Source organism: Malus sylvestris, chromosome 4 (genome assembly GCF_916048215.2).
Source record: "Malus sylvestris chromosome 4, drMalSylv7.2, whole genome shotgun sequence".
In the NCBI taxonomy this organism is placed as follows: Eukaryota; Viridiplantae; Streptophyta; class Magnoliopsida; order Rosales; family Rosaceae; genus Malus; species Malus sylvestris.
Genome location: NC_062263.1, coordinates 14,425,231 through 14,435,452, shown reverse-complemented (window position 1 = coordinate 14,435,452; position 10,222 = coordinate 14,425,231).

Below are 10,222 nucleotides of genomic sequence, written 5' to 3'. Positions count from 1 at the left end.
TAAGTGCAATCAAGCAAGACAAGTACTAATAACACAACACCCAAGGGTGATCTTACATAGTGATGTTTTGTCAGAACCCCTGTCAGAATCCTCGTGATCCACCAAAGCACTTCTACCTAAAACCTGGAGGGGCGCAAAACAGAAAGTGTGAGTGGGTAAAAACAAAGCTTTTCCAAAATCATTTCATTCTCAAAGTTCTAACCCCTCGCCGAAAAACCTATATAATTTTCCAAAAAATAATAATAATAATAAGTTGTTTTCGAAATCATACTCAAGTGAAAATCATACTCAATGATATAGTAAACCAAGCAAAATATATAAATGTCAAATATCGCATCAGCTAAATCTCTCTAACTCAAAGTGCACTGGTAAGTATATAGCTCATAACCAATATCAATCATATCAAATCAAATCCTGCACACGAGTCAGAACCACCTACAGTGGTCTGTATGACAAGACTAGGTGTAAAATAATTATGCTCTAATGCTACGATCATGTAAAGGTTGTGCGAATGATCGCGGGTCACCTACGAGTCGAAACCACCTAAAGTGTATGTACGACAAGCCTGTGCACCTAACTTGGATCCAAGGTGAGCATATGGTGTGAGAGGTGAACATCATGTGAAGGACTATGCCCTAACTCTGGGCGGGAACACTAACACTGGGTGCAAGTTTATGAGCTCTCATCACATCACTTCATAACTCGCATAACTAAATTAATCTCACATCTTTAATTCATAAACTTATCTGGCACTTACTGAAGGATGATTTTGTGAAAACATGTTCATTTGAATAACATCTATAGCATTCATTTAACAATTAAAAGGCGGAAACATGCTTGCATGCATTCAAAAACAAAACATTAACCATGAAATTCAAAGCCTAGTAGATTGGTGAACCATTAATCAACTCAAAACAAAGTGAGTTGAGATTTATACCTTTGTAGATTCCTCTTTGCATAAGCAAAGGCTAATCACCCAAAGAGAGGGCCTTCATTCCTTGCATCTTAAATCTATGGATTTGGATGGATGAAAAGGTTTCTCCAAGTTCCCAAAATTGAGAACCTCTAAGTCTCTTCACCAAGGTTAGATTGGAGAAGAAATGAGTGACCTTGGAGTAGTGAGATTGCTAGATGCACCCTCCAAGGGGCCGGCCTCTTTAGAGAGAAATGGAGAGACATGTTCTCTCCAATTTTCTCCAAAACAAAACCCTTATGAACAAAAGGCTATAAAGTCATATTTATACCTTTGTTCATTTGAGTGGCAAACTTGTAATTAAAGCAAGTTCACTACCCTTCTTCTAAATGGCCGGCCATGGGGTGTTGTTTGGGCTTTTAGGTCTTAGTGAATTAAGTTGTCATACAACTTAAGTCAATGGACTTGACGTTCGAAGCCCATTGGGCCTTAAGGCCCAAAAACTATCCCGAGGTCTTTAACGAACTTATTCGTTTGATTAATTAACATATTAATTAATCCTTGCCATTAATAAATAATTAAACCATTTAATCATTCTTACTCATCTCCATTGTTTCTTCAATCTTCACCTTACACGGTGTACGATCCATTAGGTTCCTTTTAGTGAGGCAGTGGGCGATTAAAACCATTTCACATCGATTGTGAATTGAAACTTACTTTCAATTCTCCCTTTAGTGATTACACACGTTTAGGGCTTCCACAAACCATGAGTGACACCTAGCAGCATATCATGGTTACCCAAGCTAATCAGAAGAGGTGGAGAACCTATTCAGTTTAGGATTACAAATGCAATACTGTCTTTCTCTAATACAATACTGTTGACCACATTGTTTGGTTTGATAATTTATTTATTCATGTCTACTATCCAATGTGATTCGTGTGCTTATATGACTACCTTGAATGTGATTTGGAACACTTTCCTAAATCTCATTCATACTTTGGCCAAAGATTCTTAATCATATCATAAAGTATTCTCCCTCAAACGGTTTGAAGGTTAGAGATCCCTTGTTGCGCATTCACTTGCCTCCATGACTAAGTGGCTTAACCCCAACGATGCTGTGGACACCCTCCTTTTGGAGTGACTTTTGACATAATCAAAGATCAAGGACTTAACCACAAGACAGCTGTGATGCCTCAGGTCAAAGGACTACTTTGCATTATCCCAAACATGAGTTCTCATGTGACATGAATATGAGAACTCTTCGTTGATCGTGTTCAGTGAACTCATTCTCTATTGAGCACCTACGTACTTGTCTTGATGTCACACACACCAATGACTCGAGACTAGTCACTCTCCCTGAGAGAAGACACAACACGTACTGATCTTAACGGACTGTCAATGCCCAATTGGCAATCCTATGATTAGGAACGTTTAGGATGTGTCTACGAAAGAATGGTCTCATGAATCTAACTTCTTTAGATCGTATTCTCCCAATCACATATTCCTTGGACTTTATCGTTTAAGCATATAACATTTATATGAGACGGCTCAAACAATAATGTTTGCCCTGTATAGTTAAACTAGATTAGTTTAACATGTGAAATGTCCGTAAAGTATCATCATATGATTGGTTTTAGGGCACATTTCCAACACTTACCTGTGCATCTGCAGAACCAATCATGAATGTATGCAACTACTAATTCATAATTAAAATAGATAGATACTTGCATGGGATTTTCAGAACATATATTCATTTAAACATATTTTCTGGGAAAAATCTCAAGTATATAGGTATATACGGAAAACCAAAAGCCCACTTACTGGTATGTCGAAGGGTCATAGCCCCCAAGCCTTGATTGATGGCGCTCATCCTCAGGATAGGTCTCACCTATATGTGAAATAACTGAATAAACGTTATTTAAAGCACATAACCAACAGTAGGAAATAACTTCTCATACAATGCTCAAATGGGGTATTTGAATATACCACCATGACCTACTCAACCTCAAGAACATTCCCATATTTTTAGAAAAATTGTTGGAGTTGTCATGCATTGGCGAAGAGTCTAGCACACTAACACAAAACGATCCTAAAGTACATGTAACTGCACACTAACACAAAATAAGGTAAAATGCACTCGGTTTAAGTAAAAAACATCACCAAAAGACTAGAAATGGATGGTATAAATGCATGAAATATATGAGTTATCAACTCCTCTAATCTAGATAAAGCGATTAGATCATATACCAATTGCAAACATGCCTGCAAAGATAGACGTACTTAACAGACGTCAAGTTAACATAGCCGAGTGATGTGCTGCCCTTGAAGAACAGTTGGTTACCTATGTTAGAGAGTCTGGCGCATCACCGATAGCCAAGCAATCTATCCTTAGCTTGAAGCACAACGAATCACTCGCTTTGTAGGTTTTGACTTCCCTAGAAGAGGAAGAATATGACACAAAATGAATCTATATTCGATCGTTATCTCATTCATTTTCATCTCATGAGATTAATCCAGATTACTCACAAGACCTAGAGTTCTTAGTCTAGCATACTAGTTTAGGTGAGATATGAAATTAGAATCGATGATTTTTAATTATATGGTAGCTACCGACATAAGTGAAAAACGACGATATCGAATTGCGCTGCGTTGATTAGTGACAACATAGAACTAATTGGCCAACTGAAATTACAATTAAGGTTGAATTAGATTTCGTATCAATGACTGTTTGGACCTATCATTCCTGCACTGCCCAAAGTAACCCTATCGTGTTACAAGTGAGAAAGGAAGTGTAATGAGATGAATGAAATAATGTCATGTAATGCATGCATTATGACACAAGGTTTCTCTCAAACGTTATGATTAATTGCAACATAATGATTGTGGTTAGCATTTCACCATGGAGATCTTGATATGGAAATTTATATCTAAGTTCTTAATGAATTACAAGGACTGGTTGAAACATTTTTAGACCATTGAACACCATCTCAATTCAAATAAGGCATTCACTTCCAGGATTGAAGCAATTTGGACAAATGTAGTATACTTGTTTAAGTGATTATTTGATTGGTTATGGATATGAATAAATGATGTGAAATATTCTAACACACAAATTCATCCTTCTTATTGACAATTGTAGTAAAGATGTAAGTAGGGATCGTTCTAGGCCGGGGGTTAGGAGGGATTGCTAATCTACTTAAAACTGACTCAAAAACACAAAACTAGGCTTGAAAACACTTAACTAGACTCAAAGAACTCAAAACAAACTAAAAAGGCTCAAAACAGCTCAAAACAATCAAATAGACTCAAACTAGACACTAAAGGTTGATTTGGACGAAAATTGATTTTAACTTGACTCAAAACACTTAAAAACACTTAAAAACACAATTTGGACAGATTCTAACTAACTTGACACAACAAAGTAAAAGGGATGGGGTTTTTGATGAATTTAAAGCAAAGACAAGTAAATTAAAGACTTAAACAAATTTAGCACGAATTAGGGAAAAGTATGGGTGAATGGCTAGCTAGAGGGTTCTTCTCCACACATGACACACTTGCATACAAATCAATTCCCAGTTGCTTTTCCAATAAACCATGAACCTTAACACCCCAGATTAACCGTGAACAGCATTAATTAACCCTCAGATTTTCCTTAAGTCATTGAATTGGATGGACAATTCATCGGTAACCAAATTATTCTTCAATAGTCCCCTACATGAACATCATAATAGAGATACAATCAAAGATCATTAAGCTTTATGAAAATCATAAGCATTGACAAGGCATTCATAACTACTTATGCTAGGAATTTAACTTAACACGATCGTGACGAGCGACCTTCACTACTTGTGAATATAAGTTCGTAACGATTATGTGAAACTCCCTTATATCCTAGCATCAAATCCCTACATGCAAACTAAGTGTGCACCCTTAATCAACAAACAAGAATAAGTTCTGAATCAAACAGTTAAATAAATTGCATTCACACTTCATGAAATCAAAACTGGAAGTAATCAATTCATATTGCAAATATGTTCATGGCTTTGAATTTCCCTCTAGCTAAAACAAGTTTAGCTCCTCATGTTCGCAAAACAAAGATAAATTAAATTAAACATTGGAAACAAAGGATGGATTACACCTAAAAACATTCCAGCAATCCAAGCTTGAATGGCAAACACGTTTAAGGGTTCTCCTTCTTCTTCTTTGCTACGGCACAAGGTATATGTGTAGGGTTGAGTGATGGATTGTATGAAGGGATGTGTGTTTAGAATAGGATGTGTTGATGGATTGTGTTGATAGTGAGTGGATGGGTTGAATGGTGCGGCAATGGCCTTTATTTATAGGGGAAGGAAAGGGCACGGCTGGGAATTAATTTGGGAAAGGTTTAAGAATCCAAATCCTCTAAGAAAAGGGTAACAAATCAGAATCCCAAGAGGAAAAGGGTAAGTGATATGCGGCAAGCCTAGAAAGAAAGGGGAATGTGACTTCCTTGCACTACAAGGAAGGATTCCTTGCAGATTTGGTGCGGCACCCTATAGGAATAGGTTTAGGTCTTCTAGAATCACGATTTAAGTGTCCTACAATAATTAGGGATCCTCTTTTGCAGCTGGAAATTAAATGGTGAAGAATTAGGAAAGTTTAGGACAAAATAAGGTAACTTTGGCTAACATTCCTTCTTTCTTGCTTGCATCCTTTACTTCCTTTTCTTGAATTAATTTCTTCATAACTTCAGCATAATCCTAGCGTCTTTTGGTCTTCAAATTCGTCCATCCACCTTGCTCCATGCATGTGCTATCCATTCCAAGCTCAAAACTGCTCCAAAAAGCTCCAAAATGCACTTTCTTGCCATTTTAGCCCTTTGGACCTACAAACACACGAAAATAGCTTAAAATACTAAAATAACTAGGAACTAACAACATAAATGTAAGAAAACAAGCTAACTAAGTCACATAAATATGCTCCTATCAATAAACTATGCCCTTGCATGTTTAACTAAGAAGTATCCCGAATTTCTAAGAATCTGGAAGAGCGTCATAAAATTGCCTTGCAATTGGAGATGAAATTTGAGAAAGGATCTTCGGAAAAATCATTTATATCTTGACCTGAAGTTTGAGCACTATTTTGACACATTTTAATACGCTAGTTCAATTACACCTAAAGGTGTTACCTTTTGAGTATACTTATGATCATTTATACGCTAGTTGTAAATGAGACCCTTGAAGAGGTAAGAAACCCGAAGTTCAACATCTAAGTTCAATAATGCCGCATGTATCAACTAAACTAAGAGATGGTACATCAACAAAGCCAACACCATGAGTATTGCGGCTTGATGTGAAATTTTGCTTTTCTTGGCAATAAAACATACAATCTTGGATTCTATTACAAAGAAAGCACATCAAGTTTCAAAGAATTTATCATTGATTTTGTAGTTTTATTTGTGTGAACTATTTTGATTTAAAAATAAATTATATCATTTATTTTGTAATTTTATTTTACAATTTTTGTTATCTTTCATATAGGGAGGATTTCAAAGTGAATTACAAGAAGAGTGTCAAATCCCAGCCCGGGCCCTCACCACATCCCGGGCTTGACTCCGTTGTAGCACGATATTGTTTGATTTGGGCGCCGACCACGCCCTCACAGTTTTGTTTTTGGGAACTCACACGAGAACTTCCCAGTGAGCCACCCATCATGGGATTGCTCTTGCGCGAACTCGCTTAACTTCGAAGTTTCGATGGAACACGAAGCTGATAGGAGCATATTTATGCGCCTTAGTTAGCTAGTTCTTTTGCATTTCCGTGGTGTTTTCTTAGTTAAGGTAGTCTTTTAAGCTATTTTCATGTGTTTTCAGGTTTTAAGGGCATATTATACAAAATGATGCAAATTCGAGCTTTTAGGAGCAAAAGTGATCTTAGAGTGAATAGCACATGCTTGGAACAAAAGGTTTGGACGAAATTGAAGATTTGAAGATTTGAGGATTCCTAGTCCAAGGAGGATTCCTAGTCCAAGAAGGATTCCTAGTCTAAGAAGGATTCCAAATCAACGAGGGATTCTTAGTTGAAGATGGATTCCTAGAAGAATGAAGATTCCTACTCAAACAAGGTTTCCTACTTGAAGTAGGAAAATTAAGCCTAGAAGTTGCTATTTTGGGTTGATCTTTCCTAAACCTAAATGGCCTTAAGTTTCAGCAAAATTAGAAGGTTCCTAAGCGTTGGAAGACACAAAGAAAGGTTGGAGAACATTTCCTTATCCTTGCCGTGGGTTAGGGCCTGTTTCCTTTTGGTTTTGGGCTTTTAGAAGCCCTATCTTTATCCCTTATCTGCCGCACATTTAAGCATTTTCCCTTGAAAATTCTGATTGTTTAAACCTTTTTCCTTGTGGATTTGGGTTATCCAAGTCCATATCTGATTACCCTAGGGTTTTAAGTGCCTATATATACTCTCATTCACCCCTTGCCTAAATTACCACCTCTCATACACAACAATTCACGCCAGAAATTCATCCCCTACCTTTGCCGCAGCCTTCCACCACCATTCTCCCAAATTTCTGCCAAAAATCACCCCTTGCCGCACCACCCATCTATCCTAAACACCACCATACATCCCCTATCCATTCTACACCATTTAATAACCCAAAAACCTGTGCAAAGTCTCTGTGTCGCAGCAAGGAGGAAGGAGGAATCGTAGATGCACCTGCTGCGAGGTTGGAGCGTTTTAGGTGTTCTCTTTCCTTGGATTTCAATGTTTAAACTTATTTATCTTTGCTTTGTGCGTATGAGGAACTAAACTCCCCCTTGGCTACGGGGGGATTCGAAACCATGTTTATGCTTGCTACATGATTTGATTACTTCTAATTGCGTTTCATAAGTTGTGAATTCAATTTACTTATCTATATGAATTAAAACTGATTTGTGTGCATTGGTTGAGAGTGCACGCTTAATTTTCATGCATAAGTTTGATGCTAGGATATTAGGGAATTTCACCTAATCGTTACGAACTTATATTCTAAAGTAGTAAAGGTTGTTGATCACAATCATGTTAAGTAAATTCTTGGCATAAGTTTCATGCAATTCATAGTAACGAGTGCCTCGCCAATGCTTATGATTTTCATAGAACTTAATAATCTTTGCTTGTATCTTTGTTATGCAATTCATGCAGGGAACTTGTGAGGAATGCTTTGGGTTGTCGTATGCAATTCATCCAATTCGATAACTTTAGGAAAATCTGAGGGTTAATTAGTGCAATTCACGGTTAATCTGGGGCGTTGGGAATTCATGGTTTATTGAAAAGCAATTGGAAATCGTTTCGTATGCAAGTGTGACATGTGTGGAGAAGAATCCCTTAGCTAGCTTTCCATCCATTCACTTTAACCAAGTTCATTTTAGAATCTGTTCAAATTACAAAGTTTTGTTTTTGTTTTCAATTTTCGTCAAACCTCAATCCCCATTTATTTTAAAGTGTTAGATTAGTTAGAAATCAATTTAGTTTGTGTTTTTAAGTGTCTTGAGTCAAGTTATAACCTATTTTCGTCCAAATTGTGTTTTGTGTTCAAAACTGCCCAGAAAGTGTTTTTAAGGCAGTTTTGAGTGTTTCTGGGTTGTTTTGAGTGTTTTGGTTTGTTTTAGTATTTTAGAGTTTAGTTTTGCATTCTGTGAGTCTAGTTTAGTGTTTTAAACTTTGTTTTTACGTTTTGAGTCAGTTTTCAAGTGATTTAGCAATCCCTCATAATCCCTGGCCTAGAACGATCCTTACTTACATACTTTGCTACAATTGATAAAAAGAGGGTTTAATTTGTGTGCTTATATATTTCACATCATATTTTTGGCGCCGTTGCCGAGGATTAGCAACATTGCTAATCCTTTGGATTGTTTTATTTCAGTTTGTTTTAATTAATTCCAGATTCTGACCTTGTTTTGTTTTCTTGTTTTTAGGTACTAGTTTATGACTCGGAGTTCTCATCCGATTCGTGAACACATCTTGGACTTTGACGACAATTTCGAGCGAGAATTGAGACGAAAAAGGACGAATCCAGAACCTAGTGAATCAAGTTCAAATTCAGAAGCCGAAGTTGAGTTTGAGGAAGAGGAACCCACGGCAAGAGTGGGTGAAGTAGATGAAGCTATAGCACAAGACAATCGTACAATCAAGGAGCTTTCAGCTTCGGGATTGGACAATGCCACACCTATATGTATTCAATATCTTGCGGCTGCCCAAGGAAAGATCGAGGAATTCGAGTTGAAGTCAAGTTTGCTACACCACATTCCGAAGTACCATGGGTTGTCCATAGAGGATCCTAACAAGCACTTGAAAGAGTTCGAGGTTGTGTGTTCAAGCATGACTCCAATCAATGTTGACGGGAGCATATTGAAGATGAAGGCCTTTCCCTTTTCTCTCTTGGAAAAGGCGAAAGATTGGTTGTATGAATTAGCTCCCGGAACTGTCACATCTTGGGAGAGCATGAAACGGGCTTTCTTGGAGAAGTTTTTCCCAACTTCTCGAGTCATTCTCCTACGAAAAAGGATAAGTGGAATTCAACAAGATGAAGGTGAGTCTTTTCCTACGTATTATGAACGTTTTAAATCTCTTGTTGCTTCTTGTCCACAGCATCAAATGAAGGATGAGCTTCTTCTACAATACTTCTACGAGGGGCTTCTATCAATCGAACGTCAAATGCTAGATGCCTCGGCGGGAGGAGCTTTGGTGGACAAGACCCCCACGGCTGCAAAGACATTGATTGTTAATCGAGCTTTGAATACTCAACAGTACGAAGGTGTTGGACAAAGGAGCACCCCACGACAACACCAAGTGAATGAGGTAAGTGCCATCTCTGAACTTCAAAATCAAATGGCTAACCTTACTACTCTTCTTTCTCAGGTTGTGGAAGGACCAAAAGTGCAAAATGTGAGTGCTTGTGGCGTGTGCTCCATGCAAGGACACCTTACGGACAAGTGCCCCCAATTGATAAAGAATGGAGGGTGGGAGACCCCTCAATGCCGTGGGATTTGGGCAACCATACCAACAAAGAAATGATCCCTTTTCTAATACATACAATCCCGGATGGAGGGATCATCCAAATTTCAAATGGCGAGAACCCCAACAAGGCCAACAACAAAGCACATTTAGGCAACAACCCCCGAGTTTCTATCAAAAGCCGTTTGCACCAACTCAACCCCAAGCACCACCTGCCCAAAACAAATCAGGTTCGTCCATTGATAATGATCAAAATTTTCAATTACTAACTTCTATGGCACAGAGTATGCAAATTAAAGACAAGAAGGTGGACGAGTTGGAGAAGCAAGTAGGGCAGAT